This window comes from Lepisosteus oculatus, chromosome 14 (assembly GCF_040954835.1).
Source record: "Lepisosteus oculatus isolate fLepOcu1 chromosome 14, fLepOcu1.hap2, whole genome shotgun sequence".
Lineage (NCBI taxonomy): Eukaryota > Metazoa > Chordata > Actinopteri > Semionotiformes > Lepisosteidae > Lepisosteus > Lepisosteus oculatus.
The window spans coordinates 48475336-48499752 of NC_090709.1; the positions used below are offsets into that span (position 1 = coordinate 48475336).

The 24417-nt window shown below is 43.8% G+C and overlaps 1 non-coding gene across 1 annotated transcript; it reads right to left on the reverse strand.

Annotated features, from left to right (window-relative positions):
* Positions 1-14803: 14803 nt before the first annotated feature.
* trnal-uaa (transfer RNA leucine (anticodon UAA)) lies at positions 14804-14886 on the reverse strand. Its single transcript has one exon. It is a non-coding gene; the product is annotated as a tRNA-Leu (tRNA).
* Positions 14887-24417: the final 9531 nt, after the last annotated feature.

Below are 24417 nucleotides of genomic sequence, written 5' to 3' on the forward strand. Positions count from 1 at the left end.
CAGAAGTTCAGCGAGGATTTCTGAATGATCCAATGTTGTCCTAAATGACTGATGGTGATAAATAGAATCCACCTGTGTATAATCAAGTCTCTGTATAAATGCACCTGCTCTGTGATAGTCTCAAGGTTCTGTTGAAAGCTCAGAGAGCATCATTAAGACCAAGGAACACACCAGGCAGGTCCGTAATACTGTTGTGGAGAAGTTTAAAGCCGGATTTGGATACAAAAAGATTTCCCAAGCTTCAAACATCCCAAGGAGCACTGTGCAAGCGATCATCTTGAAATGGAAGGAGTATCAGACCACTGCAAATCTACCAAGACCTGGCCGTCCCTCTAAACTTTCAGCTCAGACAAGAAGAAGACTGATCAGAGATGCAGCCAAGAGGCCCATGATCACTCTGGATGAACTGCAGAGAACTACAGCTGAGGTGGGAGAGTCTGTCCATAGGACAACAATCAGTCTTACACTGCACAAATCTGGCCTTTATGGAAGAGTGGCAAGAAGAAAGCCATTTCTCAAAGATATCCATAAAAAGTCTCGTCTAAAGTTTGCCACAAGCCACCTGGGAGACACCCCAAACATGTGGAAGAAGGTGCTCTGGTCAGATGAAACCAAAATCGAACTTTTTGGCCACAATGCAAAACGATATGTTTGGCGTAAAAGCAACACAGCTCATCACCCTCAACACACCATCCCCACTGTCAAACATGGTGGTGGCAGCATCATGGTTTGGGCCTGCTTTTCTTCAGCAGGGACAGGGAAGATGGTTAAAATTGAGGGGAAGATGGATGCAGCCAAATACAGGACCATTCTGGATGAAAACCTGTTGGAGTCTGCAAAAGACCTGAAACTGGGACGGAGATTTATCTTCCAACAAGACAATGATCCCAAACATACAGCAAAATCTACAAAGCAATGGTTCACAAATAAACGTATCCAGGTGTTTGAATGGCCAAGTCAAAGTCCAGACCTGAATCCAATCGAGAATCTGTGGAAAGAGCTGAAAACTGCTGTTCACAAACGCTCTCCATCCAACCTCACTGAGCTCGAGCTGTTTTGCAAGGAAGAATGGGCAAGAATTTCAGTCTCTCGATGTGCAAAACTGATAGAGACATACCCCAAGCGACTTGCAGCTGTAATCGCAGCAAAAGGTGGCTCTACAAAGTATTAACGCAAGGGGGCCGAATAATTTTGCACGCCCCACTTTTCATTTTTTTATTAGTTAAAAAAGTTTCAAAAATCCAATAGATTTCGTTCCACTTCACAATTGTGTCCCACTTGTTGGTGATTCTTCACATAAAATAAAAAAAATTATATCTTTATGTTTGAAGCCTGAAATGTGGCAAAAGGTTGAAAAGTTCAAGGGGGCCGAATACTTTCGCAAGGCACTGTAAGCCGCACATGGCATCGGCAGCTAAAAACATCGCCAAAGACGTGGTCGGCAACGTTACAAGCGCGGTCATGTCTAAGGTGGCTGCACATCAGCAGGAAGGTTCGGGTCTAGCATACATCCGCAGGGGTGTCAGTAGAAAAAGACAGACGTCATCATCCCACCGTCGGGGGCCGCCGAAACCTGATAAAAGAACAGCTAAGCGCAGACAGGCAACTCATAGAAGCTTCAGGTCGACCAAGAAGAGCGTGACACACCGCAATCAACGCGACACGAAACGAGACATATTTTAAACATGGCTTTTGTTCACGGCGGGTCTGCAGAATGCGCCAAGTCGGAGCTGGACATATTTCAATTAGCACCTACCCAAACAAGCGTCGAGAAAAGCTTTTACATAGAAGTTCCACCCCTCACGGCCCTCACGGAAAACGCACCTCTGGAGTTCTACGTCGCAGGCAACGGTGAAGATTATTTAGATTTAAACAACACGCTGCTCTATTTGACCTGTAAAATAACGGAAGCAGACGGTCGGGACATTGATGCGGCAGCCCGTGTGAGCCTGGTGAACTACCCCATCGCTGCCATCTTCAGCCAGGTTGACATCACCGTAGGAGACCGATTGATCAGCCAGAGCAACAACTGCTATCCTTACAGAGCCTTTATAGAGTCGGTCCTGAACTACAGTGAAGAGACGCTGAAGACGCAGTATTCAACAGGTCTCTTTTACAAAGACACAGCCGGGGAACACGAGTCCACAATTTTGGATGGTCCCAATCAGGGGTTCCGAAAAAGAGCATCATACACGGCGCAAAGCCGAAAACTGGAGCTCCTGGGTCACATTCACGCTGACCTGTTTTTTCAGGACAAACTACTTCTGAATGGCGTAGACCTGAAAATAAAACTCACGCGAAACAGAGATGCTTTCTGCTTAATGAACAACGCCGGAGAACACAAACTGAGCGTACTCTCTGCATCTTTGTTTGTGAAAAGAGTCAGAGTGTCACCCGGGGTCAGACTGGGACACGCCGAAGCACTCCTGACGGCCAACGCTAAATACCCCATAGACCGCGTACAGATGAAAGTCTTCAGCCTGCCAGCAGGGAGCCGTGTGTGTAACCAAGAAAACCTCTTTCTCGGGCAGTTACCCAAAGTGGTCATTTTGGGGTTTGTGGACAACGCGGCATTCAGCGGCAGTTTTACCCAAAACCCCTTCAATTTTAAACACTACAACGTTAACTTTCTGGCTCTCTACGCGGACGGGGAACAAATCCCCACTAAACCGCTTCAACCAGACTTCCAGAATGGACATTGCGTCCGTGAATATTTTAATCTGGTGGAAACAGCCGGGAAGCGTCTGAAAGACAAACCAGTTCTGGTGGACCGCGAGGAGTACGCGCGCGGTTACACATTGTTCGCTTTCAACCTCAGCCCCGACGACGAGTGCACAGGACATTATTCACTTATCAAAACGGGTAATCTGAGAGCTGAAATACGCTTCGCGCTCCCGCTACCCACTACAGTTAACATGGTTGTGTACGCGCTGTTCGACAACGTGATAGAGCTGGATATGAGACGTCAAGTCATTTACGACTTCAGCTAAAAAGCACTTGGAGACCACACAACCTGCACATAAAGATGAACACCAAACAGCTGGAAGACATTCTAACCCGAGACCGCTATACCCGAGACAGTTTTCTAGGCGTGTTCCCCAGTGATGCCCTACCGAGCGAGAGACTGGCGCGGCGCCCTCTGAGTTTAATAGTTAATACTCACCCACACGACCGCCCCGGTGAACACTGGCTGGCTATTTACTTACCCGACGACGAGGGCGCAGAATTTTTCGACTCCTACGGATTTTCACCCCAAGCCTTTTTCTTTCACAAGAACATTAATGATTTCTTAAACAGAAATGCTAACTCCATATTTTACAATAACAGATAATTGCAAGATTCTTTTGCAGTGACCTGCGGTCTACACTGCGTCTTTTTTCTATACCATAGATGTAAAGGTTTATCTTTTAGAAACATTTTAGAACTTTATTCTACGGATGCAATCCAGAATGACCGCATGGTGGAAATGTTTCTGAAAAACCGACGTCGTGTCGTGAGACGGAGACCCCTGTACCCTTTCAAGCCCTTTGAAAATACGAATGTTCAATTATGCGGGTGTTTACGACAATTTAAAACATGTCATAAATGTTAATCGGTCGTCTAAAATAAAAATGAAATCGAACCATTTCGACGTCTGTGTGGTTATTATTTAAAAAGAACACAAAACATGGATGAAAATCAACACAATATTTTTATTATACATTCGCTGTTACAGCGCTCAAGCTTTTTTTAATACATGTTACAGACAAACCATTTTTAAACATATTGCGCACGCTTTTTAATATACATTTCAAGTCATTTAACACAAACACACAGACCCAGAGAAAAAAATGTTACAAAGACAGCCATGTGGGTCTAGGTATTAATGATCGTCTCCTTTCAGCGGTTATCTTAGAGACCGGGTCGACCGTCGACAACTCTACCGGTTGTTTTAAAGTTTTGGCCGACGCGGCACACCCCGGCGGGGCAGCCTTGAATTTTTCAAGTAGCTCTCGGTTACCAGCGTTGGCTAGCAAGGTGCCCGGCATGTTGATTTCAGCCATAGCCTCCATGAACACATCCCAACCTTTTGGCTTCTTACCGCCAGCAACTGCTTGCTGCTGCGTGAGAGCCCTGACAAGATCAATCATGTGAGAGCCCTCAACGGGTGCCCCCTTGTACACAAATTCCCCCTTTTCATTCCAGGCTATTAGTGGTTCATTGCGGGCCATGGTCTTTAACAATATCTCGGCATTTCTCCGGAACCTCTGAGACACGCTGTCCAAAATATACTCAAAGTCAGCCTCGCTCGATGACGGCGGTTGCGCGAACGTACGTGATAGTTCGGTGGGTGCATTTTCCGGTAGTACAACGGTTAATGTCCCCTTTTCGGAAGTCTCCTGGCGTACTAATGTCAAATACCGTTGCAACACCTGGATGTACAATTTCACTTTTTCATATTCGGCCAGATGCGAGTTCTGCAGAATGTCACGCATTTCATCATCCAGGCGACGGGCGGTTATTTTTCTTACATCGCTTTCGAACCCAGACCGCTCTCGGAGTCGATCGAGCTGTTTCTGAGGTACCAGGTACATTTTTTCAGCGTGCTCCATTATCGACGTTGTAGAAGCCCCGTAATCAGTGGTACTGCAATACTCAACAGGGCCCCGATAAAACCACCGGACTGGTTCACCAAGAGTCTCTTTCTTTTAAGAGAAAGACCCTTTCGACTCAAAGTCTTTATAAGCTTACGCTTTCTCTTCAGGGTCCCAAACTGCTTAGCAGATAACGGTATGTTCCCTTTCAAGGTATTCAAGGCGATTTCAGCTATGGCCTGTACAAGATCATTTGTAGCCCCGCAGAGAATAGCTTTCCGCTGTTTGGGGGTGGCTTTTACCAGAAAATTTAAGAGAGTCAGGTTTCTCCGAACGCGTGAAGACATGACGACGCCCCGAACGTGTTTTTTCGACTGAGTCGGTGGTTGTGAGATCACCGACTTTTAGATTTTTTAAACACATAAGCCGTGGCTACATCTGGGGGGAAAAGACCTGTTCGCAAGCGATAGTCATCTGGGGTGTCGGCATTTAAATCCACCAACAAGTAACCGAAAGGTTTTTTAGTAGCGTCATCGAACGCTTCCAAAAAAAATTTGGCTTTACCGGGGTACATCTGCCGGGACAGGGTTGTAATCTGTAGTTTATCTCTAGGGTTTTTAAACATCACCATGTACTTTGTATTTAACGCGATGGTTCTACTTTTCCGGCCTTGACAAAACACATTTTGGACGATATACATGATGCTGAGGTTTCGGTGGTGTACGTATTTGGTAAAAGCTTTTTCTATCTCATTATTTTCACACGCAGACTCCATCAAATCATCCACTATAATCAAATTTACTCTACCCGGCGGCAGTAGCTGGTCGTCGGAAAACGACGTCGGTAGTCCTTCTATAAACTGAATGTATGGAAATTTCACAAGCAACTCGTCGTATAGAGGTTGCCAGCAGCTGTAACACCAGACTATGTTTTCGGGTTTACGAGTCATAACGGTATCACCGCTCTCCAAGAGCTGTTTTATAAAATAACTTTTACCGCAATTCGAGGGTCCGGACAAAATGCATGAAAAAGGGTGTTTTAACCTGACATCCATCGTGTTAATATCCGTAGGGCAACGATGTCAAATTTTCTTGCAGCACCTGCTTGTCGTACACCACCTTCTGGGTTTTCTTTAAGGTCCGGGTCTCAATGCGCCAATCCTTTTTAACACGCACGATCATCGGCTGTTGAATAGAAATGTGTTTAAATTCCCGGCACTCTGCATAAGGGTTAACGCCATAGTCAAAAACCAAGTCCCGCAGACTCTCAAAGTTAACTTTTTCACAATTGTTCACATTGAGCGTAATGCCTTTTACCTTTAAACAGGCTTTCCCTCCAGACAGTTTGTACCCGTACGACTTGGGTCCTGTTGACACAAACTCGGTGATGTGTTGACCAGCATCGATTTCGCTGGTCAACACACCCAAGTAGTCGCCCAGTTCCGGATTCCACTCACCCTCCCGGCTCACAAAGATAACGGAATCTGTGTCATGGTAGAGACAACAGCCTTGCAAAGCATTTAGCAGATTGTATAACTCCAAGCGGGCATAGGCGGTTGTAAAGCTAGCGATGAAAATGTTAGTGTTTGAATGGCCCGTATAGTGGTGTTTAGTGTGTTTCCACGTAACACAGGCTGTGTTTTCATCGATAAACTCGCAGGCTGACACCTCATGATATGGCGTAAATAAGTACCTGAACAATTCATCGGGGTTTCTCACAATGGTGGTCTGTGGTAAATTGTCTCTTTGCCCATACTTGCCCCACAAACTGTTCAAGGCAATTTTTGAAAGCTGTCTTTTGGCCGGATTCTTTTTAATGTTGCCGGGGTCCAGCCGGACACCCTCTTTTTCATAATATTCGCAGATATATCTTTGTTGTTTCTCGACATCTGTACACCACTCTGGAAACCCCGAAGCTTCCTGCTTCCCTTTCAGATGCAGTTTGATGTAGTCGGTAAAAAGATCGTGTGAGGCCTTTTCGAAATGCCAAATTTCGTAAATTTTACACACTCTATACCCCAGGTCTAAGGCCTTCTGTAATTCGGGGGTGCACCAGACACCAGTCAAGGCGCGATCTTCATCACCGTGCTCACAGGGGGTGGTCTGTTTTGTTTCAGCACACGTACGACACAGCGTGAAAAACAGTTTTTTGTCAATTTTGGTTGGAAGAACTGGAAAGTACAAACGTCTGGGTGGGTAAACTTTCACCTTCGCTAAACCGAAATACCGTTTTAAATCTCCAAAGTTGTTATATATTATTCGGGGATGCCCCAGTGGGTATTTTTTAGTTTTGTTCACAAACGGATACAGACTGGTTAAATCATAGTAATGAATTTTTTCACCGGGCTGCGCTGTGTAATGCAAACAAATAGCATTTGTTCTCCCCGAAAAAGCGAATCGCGCGGTTGCAGAGGCTCTGGTAACTGCGCAGCTGTTAGAAATTTACCCAAGTCTCCATTTTCAACAAGCATGTCTCTGAACTCATGCTCCCACAAAACACGCACGTTAAAACCTCTCATTTTGAGAAAATTAATTTTAACCATCGTCTTTCTGTACAACCAGCCAAAAGTAGTGTTTGTCAGCGGATTAAAATCGTTTTCACAATAACAAACGCTACAACCGTGAAAAAAGCAACCGTTGAACTCAAAGGCTGTCGGCACTCTGCCAATTACAGCATAACCATCCAGAAAATATGGGCCAACCTTGAACTCACAGGCCGTGGTTAACGTGTGTTGGATTTTAACGGGCTCTGTGTGTTCGATGTACATAAGCCACTTTAACTAACCCCCCCACACACACACCGCATGTCTCCAAAACATCTCAAATTATCTCTAATACGTGATTTTAAAACTTTAAGACCAATCCATTAAAGTATGAAGAACAACACCCCATCATTTGCTGCCTATTAATACCTTAAAGACTTTTACGCTTGCGATGTGTGGAAATTTATCTCAAACTTTCGAAAAAGCTGTCGCGAATGTGTTATTAAAAATAAACTGTGTCTTATTACATTATTTTAAAAACTTTAAGACCAACCCCGTGTGTTTAAAATTTTTTTTCTGGGCAAACCCATCATTTGTGTTTGCGTTGTGTGTTAATACTTTTAAAGTTTAAAACTTTTAAACTGATATGTGAATACTTTTCGCTCTCGATAAAACAAGGGGGGGGGGGTCATCACAACATTGGTTGTGATGCGTTTTAAAGCATCACAACCAATTGAAAAATGTCTTGTGTTATGTAGGCGTGGTTACACCATTGGCGCATATTCTTAAACGCTCCGGACTTACAGGGTCGCAGCGCGTCCTTGGAGCTGTCAGACACCGCCCCTTGTTAGGAGCTGCGGAGATGGCTTCTTTGTGTGGAGAAACAACGGGGTCTGCTACTCTACAAAGTGAAGAGGTAGGCGGCTAAAATATTTTTTCTGATCGTGGAATTGTTGTATCGGTGCTTAGCGCATGTCATTTTAATACTTGGTCTTCTTTTTAGCAAAACCCGACCCCACCCTCTGCACCCTGTGACAGCAGCGGGGGTGTGAGTTCAGCTGGGGTACCAGATGTTGAAGAACTGCCGGGTGCTAGCGATGATACCACGCTACAAATGGTAAATATTAACGAAAAACCTTAGCTCAAAAGTTTTTTAAGCCTTTCTTTTCTTTTTCCTTTAATAGAATAAAGAGGATGTGGACGGGTCAATCTTCAGCCTACCGGCACAACTGAATGTTTCGTGTCTATGCTTGTGTGTTCGGCCAAATGTTAATAAAGCTGATGCCCAACCAGGTTTAGCTAACGATGTCCCTAATGAGCCCGATGTTATGCCCCAGATTGTGAAAGCAGTAGTTTATTGCATCTTCAAACACTGTTTAAAGAGGGTCCTGGTTGATGACTGCCCGGCCTGTTTGATTGACCATCCTGGGCAGCGGGGTCACACATGCCTGTCTGTCGGCTACACAGATGGGTTTGAAGATGTGATGTTTGCCGCTTTAGAAATTTATAAGTCTCATAGTTTAGCCTGAATTTTATCGACTGTTCTGTACACCGCCAGGTGTCTGGGTTCGTACACCATTAGAAATGACACTGAGCGGTGCATAAAACAGTTGCTGAAAAATATAATTGAGGACCGCTCCCCATACGAGCATGTACACACCATACTTGAACAGCTGGATGAAAAATTAGTAGATGTGACTTTTGATGCGTTGCAAAAGAAACACTATTCTTATTTTTACAGACGCAAAAAAAAAGATCTATGTAAAATGTGAATACAGATTTCACTCTGTTTTACAGACCCGGGTGTGCCATCGTCCGAAGAGTGAAGAATTTCGAATGTATACGTCTGAATGCTTACTAAGAGTGCTTTACACACTTCTCTCTACAAAGCTTGATATGCAAAACAAAGAGTCGAATGCTAATATCCTTAAATTTGTTAAAGAGATAGATGTGTATGTCAAGAACTTGAGTGAAATTATTGCAGATCTGATTTTTTCAGATCAGAAATGGAAGCCTGGGGTGTAGGGGAAGCCTACAGTGTGTATTCCAAAATACAGTGTGTTTTGCACAGAACCTGTGGTAACACCATCCCGCTGATTACGCAGGCAAATGTTTTTGCTCTGCTAGATCGGATCGCCCAGTGTGGTTCGCATGGCTTTAGACATGGGGAGCGGAAGGGGGTTATGAATGCTTTTTCAGATGCCTCAAAGTTTCTCAGCAATGTTGGGGTGGTGGTTACATGTACCGAACTAATTTTCCGCACCAACATTTAATTGTTGAATGCAAACAGGAGCCGGTAACGCGTGTGTGCTGCGTTGTTTCAGTGTTTGAAACACCTACTGTTGAAATAAATCGGTTCACATTTCACATGGTGTTTGTCCTGCGAGTTCTTTCCGTGAGACTTTACGCAGTCAGTGTGTGTGTGCTTACAACCCTGCTGCTTTTGAGACACGGCTTGTGCAGCGTATAAGCAGCCTGGCCGGACAACCACTCGGCCACCCGGCCGCGGCTGGCGCCGCTCACACCCCGGGATCTCGCAGCTCACACCAGACTCTCCATGCCGCTGTAACTACCCGATTCCCTAGGTTTATAATAGAGCGCACTCAACCCCGCTGCAGACATGGTCCCCTTCCAAACCAATACACACTTTCACACACCTAAAGCGAGGGATGCGCCGTCTTTGGGCTTTGGGACCCTGAGGCTCCGGACCGACTGGCCGGGGGGGGAAGGCGGGAGTTCCGACCCTTAACAACACACCATTGGCTCCTGAGGGGGCGGGACATGCACAAATAACAACACGCCATTGGCTGGCAAGGGGGCGGGACAGCCAACCACCGCTGACTCCCATTGGCTGGAAAAGGGGGCGTGGTACCTGTCAAAAGTTTGAGGAAAGGTGTCGCTTTATACTACTCAGAACACATGTAAGACTTACACACAGCTTTTAATATGCTATAGTGAATTTGCAGGTATCCTGGGGAGGGAAGAGAACTGATATTAAGGAAATACATATTTAAAGGGGATGTAAGTATTAAATGTGTTTTGTCACATCTGGGTGTTAACTGAATAACTTTTTAGCATTATTTATTGTGTTTTGACTCTATACTTGTGTTTCTCAGGAGACAGCAGAAATATTGATGTTTACATTTATATTCACATATAAATGATATTGACTAAGGTACTCCACTATTTACTTGTAGTTTGACTGGTGTCAAAAGTTGAAAATCTCTGCAAACATCAAGATGTCTAAGGACGTGGAAAGAAACTCAATCACATTTAGAGAAGGTAATGTTTAGATCGGATTAATTCGAAGTGTGTCTCTGGGTGCGTTTGATCTACCAACGTTGTGTTTAACTGAAGGACACCCTGACTGAGTGTGCCATAGAAACTGACATTTTTTGTATTTTTTCTACATTCACAGATTTTTGGCTAAAGTAAAAAAAAATCATTGTCATTTTCTTGCCAGCTGGCAGTAATTCTTTTGCACTGATAAGAAAGATGAGCATTTTATCTTTCGCAATGTGTGGATTTCTTGAAAAACAAGTTGTGCCAAAAGCGAAATGAAAACTTCATTTAAACATAATGCAGAAGCATATTGTCTGTAACAATAAACTGAGGGTGAAGACAGGAAGTAAGGCACTGCTGGGATTTGAACCCAAGATTTCCTGTTTACTAGATAGACATTTTAACCAACTAAGCCACAGCACCGGCAAAGCACTGCCCTTTTTCAGCCAGTTGGGCACACTGCTCTGTTATATCTTCGTTCGGTGTGCAGTGAGCCTGCTCACTGAGCAAGTTGAGAAAGGATGTGAAATGGCTTTTATCCGCCAATTTCATTACCAGGGAGCTTAATATGCTTTTGATTATCTACAGGGTGTCTAGTGCAACACAGGCGATGGACTGCTGGGATTTGGAGCCAGGATTTCCCGTTAACTAGACAGGTGTTTTAACCAACTAAGCCACGGCGCCGGCAGAATTCTCCTCTTTTACTGCCCCTTGGACACATCGCTCGGAGACACCTGCGTTCAGTAAGCTGAGTCGGCTGGCTGAGCATGTTGCCTCCTTTACATTCGGGCCCCGACACTAAGAGAAACGTACAGAAATGGCTTTTATCGGGCACTTTTCATGTCCAATGCTCTTGACATCTCCCAAGGATGACAGAGTTCATTTACGACACTTTTCCTTTCTTTCTTCTTTCTGTACTCTTTGATGAAACAAAACGAGAAATCATGTAAGAGAAAATGTCTTTTTTTCATGGAGAAAACGTGCACCAGGAAATGTTGTGTTTAGAAGAAGTGAGTTAACATGAAAAGTGACCTAATTTACCGGAGCAAATGCTCACCTAGCAAGATCTGCTTTACTACAAGAGAGAAGTAGAGTGAAAGACATGAATTTTTCACGCCGCTGTGGAACAAAATGCTTTTTTCTTGGAATTCTAAATCAATTAGAAATTCAGAGCGACAAATAAAGGCTTTGTCTGCTTAAAAGTGATGATTTTTTAAAACTGATAAAAATGTAGAAAACACGTTTCTCATTTAGAAATTTAAGATGGGGGTGGGGTATTACTAGTAGCGGCGCTGAACTCACCGTGGTGCAATTCATTTATGTGACGGACTAGTGGTTTAATGGATAACGCGTCTGATTTCGGTTTATTAGATTGTCGATTCGACTTCTACCGGGGTTGTGTGATTTAAATCAGGCTCCTCAGAAATAGATGTCCGTTATGTAAATAGACCGCACCTGAAAGCAAACGTTGGGTCTGGTTTCCTTTCTTTCCTGCATGAAATAGCAAATCGTTACAAAAAACACCAGCTAATGTCCAATAGCGTTAGTCATTTAAGCAAACATGAATATACTGTAAGGTCTTGGTACATGGGAGTGGATTTCAACCACAATTAAAAAAGGACAAATTATAATTACAGGCTTCAGACACTTTTTCATACAAAAGTGACCAAACACTCCCTAACTTTCAGGTTTGCTTGAACCTGTAACAAAAAAAGCAGTCTGAAACTTCCATTCTCTGATGTCACTGTCTCTAAAGCCGGACGTGATGTTTCACGGATGTGTAGTATGCCTTTTCTCTTGTCATGTTCATGATGATTCGCTGAATAAGCTCCTGACTGGGTGTTCTGTACTGCGCTGTTACTTTGTTCGATTACCTATGTGGTGTACAGCTAAAACCCGACTGCGTGGTGTAATTTCCAGGTTCAGCACCAGCAGCACCTGCAAACTCATCAGCTGACCTTGACGTGATTTGAACATGCAACCTTCTGTTCTGTAGTCAGACACGCTACCGTTGCGCCACGAGGTCGCTCGCCACAGGTGCTATTAATTCCCCCAAAGAGAACAATCAGCGTCCCTGAAAAAGATTTTTTTTCATTCTCTCCTGTGTGGAGCGCCGCTCTTCCAACGAGGGTCTCTTCTTCCCCGACCACAGATTATTCTTTCCGCCCGGCTCTCTCACAGAGAGCAGACACACCGTCTCCACTGATGTGTTTACTACATCTATAGATCTGACCCCCTACAGCCCCGATATTCCTGGACAGGATATTTACCACCAGCCTCGTGAACTTCTCATCTTGACCTCTCCCAGGAGGAGCACAATTAACACAGAATCCTCTCTCCATTTAGCAAATAACACAAAACACTGTTTACCTGTCAAGACAGAAAACCGGGCTGCTCCAGGTGAGGCTTGAACTCACAGCCGCAGCATGACTCCACTAATCATGTCATTTTACAAAGCCTGAACCTGGAAAGAGATTGGAAGCCGAAAAGTTATGGTGTTTTTTTAATACTTGCCTACTCTTTCAATTGTTCCGTCAAGTCTTTTATTTGGGAGTACTTTCAATTGATGTTAATCCTTGTCCCGATACACGTTCTGGGCCATGGTGCATCTTGAATAATGTTCTTATAGGCTTCAGTTTGGAAAAGTGCGCTCTTCAGAAGCTACCAAAACCGCTAATGGTTACATAACACTTAATGCAAAAGCAACGTTCGGGTTTGAAAAAAAATATTACTTGCTATGAATACAAACACTGTTACAGGAGGCGTGTTAGGGATATTTTAGCTTAGATCATCAATTCATCTTACATTTCTTCTCCATCTATATCAACAGCGTCATCGCTACTGAGCGCTAAAGGCAGGTCCTGGCAATACAATCTTCTTTAGAAAACATTTTTAAAACTATTTCCACTACCATACGTAAAGTAAAAGATAGCGATTGCACGCAACGAATAAAATCTCTTTTCCAGGGATGTTGTAGTTAGATGCAAATTACAATAGAAAATGTATCAGCTTTAACATTTTCTTTTGGATTCACAGGACAGTCAGCATGAGTCATCAAAGAGCAAGTGGCAAGAAGTTTAAAAGCGCACAAGTGATCTGTCTTTGGTCAAAGGAATTGCTGGAGCAGTAGGACGCAGAGCAATATCTAGCAGCTGTAGACGATGTTTGGGGAAGAGATAATTCTGTTTTCAGCACAGGGAGTGAGAATGAGCTCAGTCCGGCTCCCAGCAGAATCCATTCTGGTTTGGTTACTGTCAGACTGTGCGTCTGAGGCTCTTTGGATCGCAACGTGAAAAAAAAAGAACAAAAAACATTTGCTCACATCTTGTGATTTCCACGAGAGAAAGAGAAGATATCACTTTAAAAAAAATCAAAACTGAAGATTTGGATCCGGGACCTCATACTTGTTAAATGATTAAAATAATAATTATGAAAATATCATGTTGTGTTTCTGCAACATATCGTGCACAGTATGCCATTTTTTTCTAAAAATACAGTAGATTGTACTTAATAAAAATGTACAATTCACCGCTGATATAAACAGATTTGTGCTGTGTTTGCCTTTGTTAGCATTTGTTTAAAAAATAAGTTCACAATACGATGAAAAACACAGAAAGCACAAACGTAATAATATCATGATACAAAATCAATACCAAATCATAAAGCCAATTAAGTACCTATCCTTTGAAAACAGTGACATTTGTATCTACTTTTGAATTACAAATCAGACAGCGTAGTCCCTTAATTCAAAGATCAGATCTTGGCCAAAACAAGACAACCAGATGTTAGCTGAATTCGGAACAACAGCCTCTGCTTCATCGTTTATTGAGCTTTTGATCAACGTCTGAGTGAAAAAGATTCGCTATTTTAACTATTTAATTAAAGTTCACAAAAGCACCTTTCTTCGAGCTGTAGTTGAAACAGCAACTTAAGGATTCCTAACTGTTTCTAATACAGTCAGCCGTGCTACCAACTGAGCTATCGAAGGGATTTAAAGTGCTCCTCTCTGGCACATATTGCCCAATGTAGTGAAATATTCCGGGTACTTAAATTCCAGTTCGACATCAAGTTTCCAACTCGTTTCCTTGGTCTTGTTTACCTTGAATTTAAGCCACAAACCAGGATTCTACTGTATAATCTTCCGGGGATGTTACAAAATGTTTGATGGGGCATCAATCATTACAGGCGGAAATTCACTCCTTTTTTTTTCTCGACGCATCATATTAAACATTTCATTTGGATCGAGAAGAGGATCACCATGAGAGACAGAACAAACTGTTTGATTCCGTCTTTATTGGGAGCTGTATCACAGCTAATGCATGTAAAGCCTTCAGTATGCGATAGTGAGAGCTCAGTTATGCCAGGGAGTGGGAGTAAAGAGAACTGAACTGAAATTTAGTAAATTCATATTTAAATAGAGTGTAAATCATCAAAGTGTTCTGTCACTTAAAACTTATTACAACACTACCAGGAGTGGGGATTGAACCCACGTGGACATTTGTCCATTGGATCTTAAGTCCAACGCCTTAACCACTCGGCCATCCTGGTCTACAGCGATATGCTTTTCAGTTGTTTAACATTTAAATATGATTCAGTAATTAAAAAAAATTAAACCACGAAACCTCTTAGAGTTGCGAGAATACTTCCTTTGTGTATAAAATACATTGTGAATGCTTTCTCAGCCTTTACTTTTTCGTTTTTATGACATTTTTTTGACCGAGCACGAATATTCTTTTGTCCATATCTTCACAATGGAAGCACAGAACGCCGTCAAACCAAATGCATTTTAAAGACCAAGACTTGTGGATATTTCCACAGCCTCTACATCAAACTATCAGTGGGCTAATTATCTTTTTTTAAACCTCCGGTTTTTCATCGATGCATAATTACGCACTTACTGGAACCCGGAGGACCACTGTGTACAGACGTTCACAACGTGAGAAATACTGTTCAATACAGCTTTGTGCGAAAAACCCGTATATGACCATAGGAAGCAGAACAGCGCAGTCTCCAATTACCCAGACTGTAAGCACAGGAATAAAGCTTTGTTTGATTTCTGAAACCCTTCCTTTACGCCCTGTTTTCATTCAGGTAAGGGTCAACTATATTGACAATACTACTGACAGCAGGAAGATTAAAATATTCTTTACTCAGCAGCTCATTAAAAACAGCTCCCATGATGTTCAAAGCGATTTTTTACACAGAACACTGACACAGCTTTGCGTTCTGAATCTCTTTTTCTCATGCTTTTATTTAATATGGCACAATGCACTGGGATAGGGGTATTCTGTTCACAAACCAATAGCATTTAAATCACAGCACCCAGAATGCTGCAAGTAAGTGTTTTGCACACTAAGCAGGTCTTCTGACTTTTCCCAGCTTTGTTTTGGGTTGTGGAACCTTTATATTTTATGAATTTCTGAAGATAACACTACAGGTAATACACTGGAACAGGTGGGTCTTCTTCATGGCTCAATAGTGTAGTGGTTTGATGGGTTTACTTAGACAATTATTAATTGTAACAGTAATCACGAGGTTGTTCGTTGTAGCTTTTAGAAAATCAATCGTCAGAACAACTAACAACGCACACACACGGGTTCAATACACGAGATACATGTATTAATATAAATTGTGCACCAAAGATATACTAGTCTGCCTGGATACGAGCAGCAGACCTTACTGTGAGGGTTATCAATATACAAGGTACTTAATCTCGAAGAGATGCAAACACAAAGAGATACACAACAGAGAATATATTTCAATATATATCGTTCGGTTACCAAATCGCTAACCAGTGTTATTACCCACTGTTACTCTAAACTCGGAAGTAAATACATTACTCATGAATTAAATTGATAACAACTTGTGTTGAGGTACAATTGAATTCTCGAGAAGCAATGTAGAACATGGGGTTTACTTTTCCACTGTGTATGGATTTGGAATCTCCCGGCACGAACACCAAACCAACCAGTCAAGGTGCAGCTCGGAGTAGGACGGGCGGAGAAATCTGACTGCGGCGCGCAGGGCAGTCGTTGCTCCGAGGGGATCTACCAGCAGTCCGGCTGGCTAGTAGAAAGTCTCTATGCACAGAGTATGACCGCGAGTCCTCACAAGTCACTCTTTTGCCTGGGAAGAAACTGGTTAGTTCCCGGTCCAGCGCTGCTTCTGAATAAGCTATTCAGGTTGTCGACGAGGGTCCAACTGTAGGCTGCCGTTGATCAAGCGGAGCATTCACGTTGGTAGAATTCTGAGTACGTACGGGATCCTCGGCCTTGCGCTTAGAACAAAGTCCAAGTCCTTTTGCAGACAACAGCAGTTGTCACGTGATTGTCTCTGAGGATGCACGAAAATGGCCAAGGAGAGACCCGATCTGAGCTTGCGCACCCTTTTTGACCAAGACCCAGGTGTGTGCTGATTGGTTGAGAGTTCGGTGGGCATTGGAGACCCACATGGTATTACCACGCCCTGCCAGTCCCTGATTGGTTGGTCAAGATGAGATATAAGTCACTTACTCTTGATACTTAGGAATGCAGTCCAGATGTCCATTCGGCACTCTCTAGACTGATAGGCGCCAATGGATGACCATTGATCATGATAGCCAGGCTTAGCTAAGTGCATCCCCGTCTGGGAGCTTGTTCCTTATCAAAAGAAAACATCTTAAATCAGCCTGCATGAATACTTTCTCTGTGGCTGCACCACAGAGATGGAGGGTGAGATGGGGCCTCCTTTAGGACAGCATACCAACGCTTAATTCTGTCTTATTAACAAGCATTGCCCCTGCAATAGCAATTCAAATACAACAGCCACACTGCTTAAACCATATGTTTTACACACCAGACAGGCCCCCTAACCTCATACAACCTTGCTGTGGCTGTGACCCCTTTCTTTATTTTTTTATGATTTTCTGAAGGTAACACTTCAGGTAATACATTGGGATAGGTGGGTCTTCTTCATGGCTCAATAGCAATTCAAATACAACAGCCACACTGCTGAAACCATATGTTTTACACACCAGACAGGCCCCCTAACCTTATACAACCTTGCTGTGGCTGTGGCCCCTTTATTTATTTTGTAATGATTTTTTCAATATGGCACCATTAGACAGCCGGTACATGGGAATAGGGGGTGGTATTCACGAGTCAATAGCTCTTCAAGCACAACAGCCACAGTGCTGCAACCAGGTGTTTTACACACCAGACAGGCCCCCTAACCTTATACAATCTTGCTGTGGCTGTGTCCCTTTTCTTTATTTTTTATGATGTTTTCAATATGGCACCATTAGACAGGCGGTACATGGTGATAGGAGGGTGCTATTCACGAGTCAATAGCTCTTCAAGCACAACAACCACAGTGCAGCAACCAGGTGTTTTACATCAGACATTCCACCTAACCTTATACAACCTCGCTTTGAGTTGTGGAACATTTCTTTATTTTTTAATGATTTTTTTACTGTAATCAAGTGTTGTGCTCATTAATAATAATAATAATAATAATAATTGCTTACACTTATATAGTGCTTTTCTGGACACTCCACTCAAAGCGCTTTACAGGTAATGGGGACTCCCCTCCACCACCACCAATGTGCAGCATCCACCTGGATGATGCGACGGCAGCCATAGTGCACCAGAACACTCACCACTATCAGTGAGGAGGAGAGAAGAGAAATGTAGCCAATTCAAAGAGGGGGATTATTAGGAGGCCATGATTGGTAAGGGCCAATGGGGAAATTTGGCCAGGACGCCGGGGTTACACCCCTACTCTTTTCAAGAAACGTAATGGGATTTGTAATGACCACAGAGAGTCAGGACCTCAGTTTTACATCTCATTCGAAGGAAGGCGCCTGTTTACAGTATAGTGTCCCCGTCACTATACTGGGGCATTAGGACCCACATGGACCGCAGGGTGAGCGCCCCCTGCTGGCCCCACTAGCACCTCTTCCCTCAGGAACCTTAGTTTTTCCCAGGAGGTCTACCATCCAGGTACTGACCAGGCTCACACCTGCTTAGCTTCAGTGGGTTGCCAGTTGTGAGTTGCAGGGTGATATGGCTGCTGGCCATAATCAGCAGCCTTCAGTACTGAAGCAGGTGTGAGCCTGGTCAGTACCTGGATGGGAGACCTCCTGGGAAAAACTAAGGTTGCTGCTGGAAGAGGTGCTAGTGGGGCCAGCACCACCATTAGGCAGGCCTCCTGACCTTTCAAAGTCATGCTTTGTTGTGTGAAACTTTAATTTTTTGAACATGGCAACTTCCACCGAGATGGGTGGGGGGTGTCGGGGTGCTCTTCAATAGCTTTTTCATCTATACACACAAACGGATGTAACCAAGACACTCAGAACCTGTCACGCAGGGGCTGACTGCTGAGGATAGGGATCCAATGCGGTGCCCTTGGTAGGGTTGGCACGAGACGCAGGCGTAGTCGGAGTAAACAGGCAGGGGTCCGAGTCCGGGAAGGCGTATGTCGAAAAAAACTCAGTCTTCACTCAGGTTGGGAGATTGTCAACAGAGAACTTTAATACAATCAGCTGAAGGGGAGCATATCACAGAGAAAGGGTTTCCCCTAGCACTCAAGACATGCTCACTGGACTGAAGTTATACTTTCCTTTTTTATACATTAAAAGTAGGCAATACTTTAACATATCAAAGGAACATACAGGGAAAGGGGCAGTGTCAGAAGTCAAACAAACAGGACAGGGGGGTGCCATTTGGCATCCTACAATCTGTTTCAATTTTCTCTGGTTGAATGGGTGTGAGGAATCACAGGCTTTAGTTTGCACCTAAGACAGTGGTCTTAGGTGCGAACAGAAAACCTTTCCCACGCATAGTCACTGTCCTGACCTTTTGACTCGGTCTTCCACATGTAGCACAGGCGTAGGCACAGAATCGACAGGCGAAAGTGTAGTCGAGGGACTGGCAGGGGTAGGAGTCTGGGAAGGCGTCGGTGTGGATTCAGAAGGCAGAGGCGTAAACGAAGAGACAGGCTGGGGTCAGGATCCGATAAAGCGTAAAACAGGCGAAGGTACAAAATCGAGTGGCTAAAGCGGTAGTCGGAAAAGCGGGGTCGAGGTCCAGGGGAGAAGTCGTAGTAAGGCAAAGGTGTAGTTAGTACGTAAGCTCCGGGAGAGAATCTCAATCGTGAGCAATGACCGGGGGCAGATGAGGGTTTAAGCAGAGGACTGATTGACACGTGCACGTTTGGTACGGGGAGAGCTCGTAGGAATGCGGGAGCGCTTGCCTGCGTGAGGGAGATTCGTGGCAAAACCAACAGAATCAACCTGAACTCACAGAAAAACAAGAATGCCCCCGAGACACCTGCACCCCCCCCCCCCGGACCACTCTGGTATCAACACCCCCAAACCCATCCATACCAGCTAACAAGACTCAGAATCGGTGCAACCCTCCAACCTGGACCAAGAGCAGGATGGGACAAGAACCTGCACCACACTACGTACACAGGTTTGTATTTTTGGCTGAAGATGAAAATGTCTAACATAGATTGTTTTGGTTCTAGCAAACAATAAAAATAGTTGTTAAAATCCAAACACACATAATGAGATCACTCTCTGTCAGTATGTGTAACATTCTGGGTCTGGGCTCCTCTGTATTTGGGCTAAAGAGAGTTCAACAACATTTATTAAATGCACTGACATCATAATCTGACAAGATCCATTGTTTAGGGGAGACTTGACCACCCACTGTCCCCCTGGTATCGTGAAGCTCATTGTCCTTTAGCTTTCCAAACCAGAATCACTTGGGACTCCGGGGGGATCGGTGTATGCAAAATATGAATTCCTTATGCAAGAAATTGTATATGGTCAATATAGCGATCATAACTTATCAGCAGATGGTAATCTCCAAGGAACAAGTATTAGGTTTATTCCACGCTGAAAGATTATCAAATGATTGATGAACCCAAGTGATTTGAAAGAAATGTTAAACAACTCAAAGCGAGGTTGTATAAGGTTAGGGGAGCTGTCTGGTGTGTAAAACACCTGGTTGCAGCACTGTGGCTGTTGTGCTTGAAGAGGTATTGACTCGTGAAGAGCACGATGTACTATCCCCATGTACCGCCTGTCTAATGGTGCCATATTGAAAAACTCATAAAAAAATAAAGAAAGGGGCCACAACCACAGCAAGGTTGTATGAGGTTCTGGGGGCTGTCTGGTGTGTAAAACACCTGGTTTCAGCAGTGTGGCTGTTGTATTTGAAATGCTATTGAGCCATGAAGATGACCCACCTGTCCCAGTGTATTACATGTAGTGTTATCTTCAGAAACTCATTACAAAATAAAGAAAGGGGCCACAGCCACAGCAAGGTTATATAAAGTTAGGGGGCCTGTCTGGTGTGTAAAACACTTGGTTTCAGCAGTGTGGGTGCTGTATTTGAAATGCTATTGAGCCATGAAGACGACCCACCTGTCCCAGTGTATTACCTGTAGTGTTATCTTCAGAAACTCATTACAAAATAAAGAAAGGGGCCACAGCCACAGTAAGGTTGTATGAGGTTCGGGGGCCTGTCTGGTGTGTAAAACACTTGGTTTCAGCAGTGTGGGTGCTGTATTTGAAATGCTATTGAGCCATGAAGACAACCCACCCATCCCACCTGTAGTGTTATCTTCAGAAAATCATAAAAAAATAAAGGTTCCATAACCCAAAACAAAGCCTGGAATAGTCAGATGACCTGCTTAGTGTGCAAAACACTTACCTGCAGCATTGTGGGTGCTGTGGTTTAAATGCTATTGGTTTGTGAACAGAATACCCCTATCCCAGTGCATTGTGCCACATTAAATAAAAGAAAGAGAAAAAGAGATTCAGAACACAAAGCTGTGTCAGTGTTCTGTGTAAAAAATCGGTTTGAACATCATGGGAGCTGTTTTTAATAAGCTGCTGAGTAAAGAATATTTTAATCTTCCTGCTGTCAGTAGTATTTTCAATATAGTTGACCCTTACCTGAACGAAAACAGGACGTAAAGGAAGGGTTTCAGAAATCAAACAAAGCTTTATTCCCGTGCTTACAGTCTGGGTAATTGGAGACCGCGCTGTTCTGCTTCCTATGGTCATATACGGGTTTTTCGCATGAAGCGTATTGAACAGTATTTCTCGCTTTGTGAACGTGTGCACACAGCGGTCCCCCGGGTTCCAGTTCGTGCGTAATTACGCATCGATGAAAAACCGGAGGTTTAAAAAAAGATAATTAGCTCACCGATAGATTGATGTACAGGCTGTGGAAATATCCACAAGTCGTGGTCTTTAAAATGCTTTTGGTTTGAAGGCGTTCTGTGCTTCCATTGCGGAGATATGGACAAAAGCATATTCGTGCTTGGTCAAAAAAATGTCATAAAAACGAAAAAGTAAAGGCTGAGAAATCATCCACAATGTATTTTATACACAAAGCAAGTGTTTTTGTAACTCTAAGAGGTTTCGTGAAAGCGCTACAGGCGTGCCAAAATCGTTTTCGAACTTCAAGCTAACTTACCGGGGTAAAGTTAGCTCGAAGTTCGAAAACGATTTTGGCACGCCTGTAGCGCTTTCACGAAACCTCTTAGAGTTGCGAGAATGCTTGTTTTGTGTATAAAATACATTGTGGATGCTTTCTCAGCCTTTACTTTTTCGTTTTTATGACATTTTTTTGACCAAGCACGAATATTCTTTTGTCCATATCTTCGCAATGGAAGCACAGAACGCCGTCAAACCAAATGCATTTTAAAGACCACGACTTGTGGATATTTCCACACTCTTTACATCAAACTATCAGTGAGCTAATTATTTTTTTTTACACCTCCGGTTTTTCATCGATGCGTAATTACGCACGAACTGGAACCCGGGAGACCGCTGTGTGCACACGTTCACAACGCGAGAAATACTGTTCAATACGGCTTCGTGCGAAAAACCCGTGTATGACCATAGGAAGCAGAACAGCGCAGTCTCCCATTACCCAGACTGTAAGCACGGGAATAAAGCTTTGTTTGATTTCTGAAACCCTTCCTTTACGCCCTGTTTTCATTCAGGTAAGGGTCAACTATATTCACAATCCTACTGACAGCAGGAAGATTAAAATATTCTTTTCTCAGCAGCTTATTAAAAACAGCTCCCATGATGTTCAAACCGATTTTTTACACAGAACACTGACACAGCTTTGCATTCTGAATCTCTTTTTCTCATGCTTTTATTTAATATGGCACAATGCACTGGGATAGGGGTATTCTGTTCACAAACCAATAGCATTTAAACCACAGCACCCACAATGCAGCAAGTGTTTTGCACACTAAGCAGGTCCTTTGACTTTTCCCAGCTTTGTTTTGGGTTGTGGAACCTTTCTTTATATTTTTTAGGATTTTCTGAAGATAACACTACAGGTAATACACTGGGATAGGTGGGTCATCTTCATGGCTCAATAGCATTTCACATACAGCACCCACACTGTTGAAACCAAGTGTTTTACACACCAGACAGGCCCCCTAACTTTATATAACCTTGCTGTGGCTGTGGCCCCTTTCTTTAATTTTTTATGATTTTCTGAAGATTACACTACAGGTAATACACTGGGACAGGTGGGTCGTCTTCATGGCTCAATAGCATTTCAAATACAGCACCCACACTGCTGAAACCAAGTGTTTTACACACCAGACAGGCCCCAGAACCTCGTACAACCTTACTGTGGCTGTGGCTCCTTTCTTTATTTTGTAATGAGTTTCTGAAGATAACACTACAGGTAATACACTGGGACAGGTGGGTCATCTTCATGGCTCAATAGCATTTCAAATACAACACCCACACTGCTGAAACCAAGCGTTTTACACACCAAACAGGCCCCAGAACCTCATACAACCTTGCTGTGGCTGTGGCCCCTTTCTTTATTTTTTTATGATTTTCTGAAGATAACACTACAGGTAACACAGTGCGATAGGTGGGTCGTCTTCATGGCTCAATAGCATTTCAAATACAACAACCACACTGCTGAAACCAAGTGTTTTACACACCACACAGGTCCCCTAACCTTATACAACCTTTCTGTGGTTGTGGCCCCTTTATTAATTTTTTTAATAAGAATTTTAGTTTTTCAATATGGCACCATTAGACAGGCGGTACATGGGGATTGGGGGGTGCTATTCACGAGTCAATAGCTCTTCAAGCACAACAGCCACAGTGCTGCAACCAGGTGTTTTACACCAGACATTTCCCCTAACCTTATACAACCTTGCTTTGAGTTGTGGAACATTTCTTTATTTTTTAATGTTTTTTTTTTACTGTAATCGAGTGTTGTGCTCACTAGGCAGGCCTCCTGACCTTTCACAGTCATGCTTTGTTGTGTGCAACTTTAATTATCTTTTTAGGATTTTTTGAACATGGCAACTTCCACCGAGACGGGTGGGGGGTGTGGGGGTGCTCTTCAATAGCTTTTTCATCTATACACACAAACGGATGTAACCAAGACACTCAGAATCTGTCACGCAGGGGCTGACTGCTGAGGATAGGGATCCAATGCGGTGCCCTTGGTAGGGTTGGCGCAAGACGCAGGCGTAGTCGGAGTAAACAGGCAGGGGCCCGAGTCCGGGAAGGCGTAGAAGTTGCGTCGGTAGGCAGAGGCATAAATGAAGAGACAGGCTGGGGTCAGGATCCGAGAAAGCGTAAAACAGGCGAAGGTACAAAATCGAGTGGCTAAAGCAGTTGTCGGAAAAGCGGGGTCGAGGTCCAGGGGAGAAGTCATAGTAAGGCAAAGGCGTAGTTAGTAGGTAAGCTCCGGGAGAGAATCTCAATCGTGAGCAATGACCGGGGGACAGATGAGGGTTTAAGTAGAGGACTGATTGACATGTGCATGTTTGGTATGGGCAGAGCTCGAGGGAATGCGGGAGAGCTTGCCTGCGTGAGGGAGATTCATGACAGAACCAACAGAATCAACCTGAACTCATAGAAAAACAAGAATGCCCCCGAGACACCTGAATCCCCCTCCTGGACCACTCTGGTATCAACACCCCCAAACCCATCCATACCAGCTAACAAGATTCAGAATCGGTGCAACCCTCCAACCTGGACCAAGAGCAGGATGGGACAAGAACCTGCACCACACTACCTACACAGGTTTG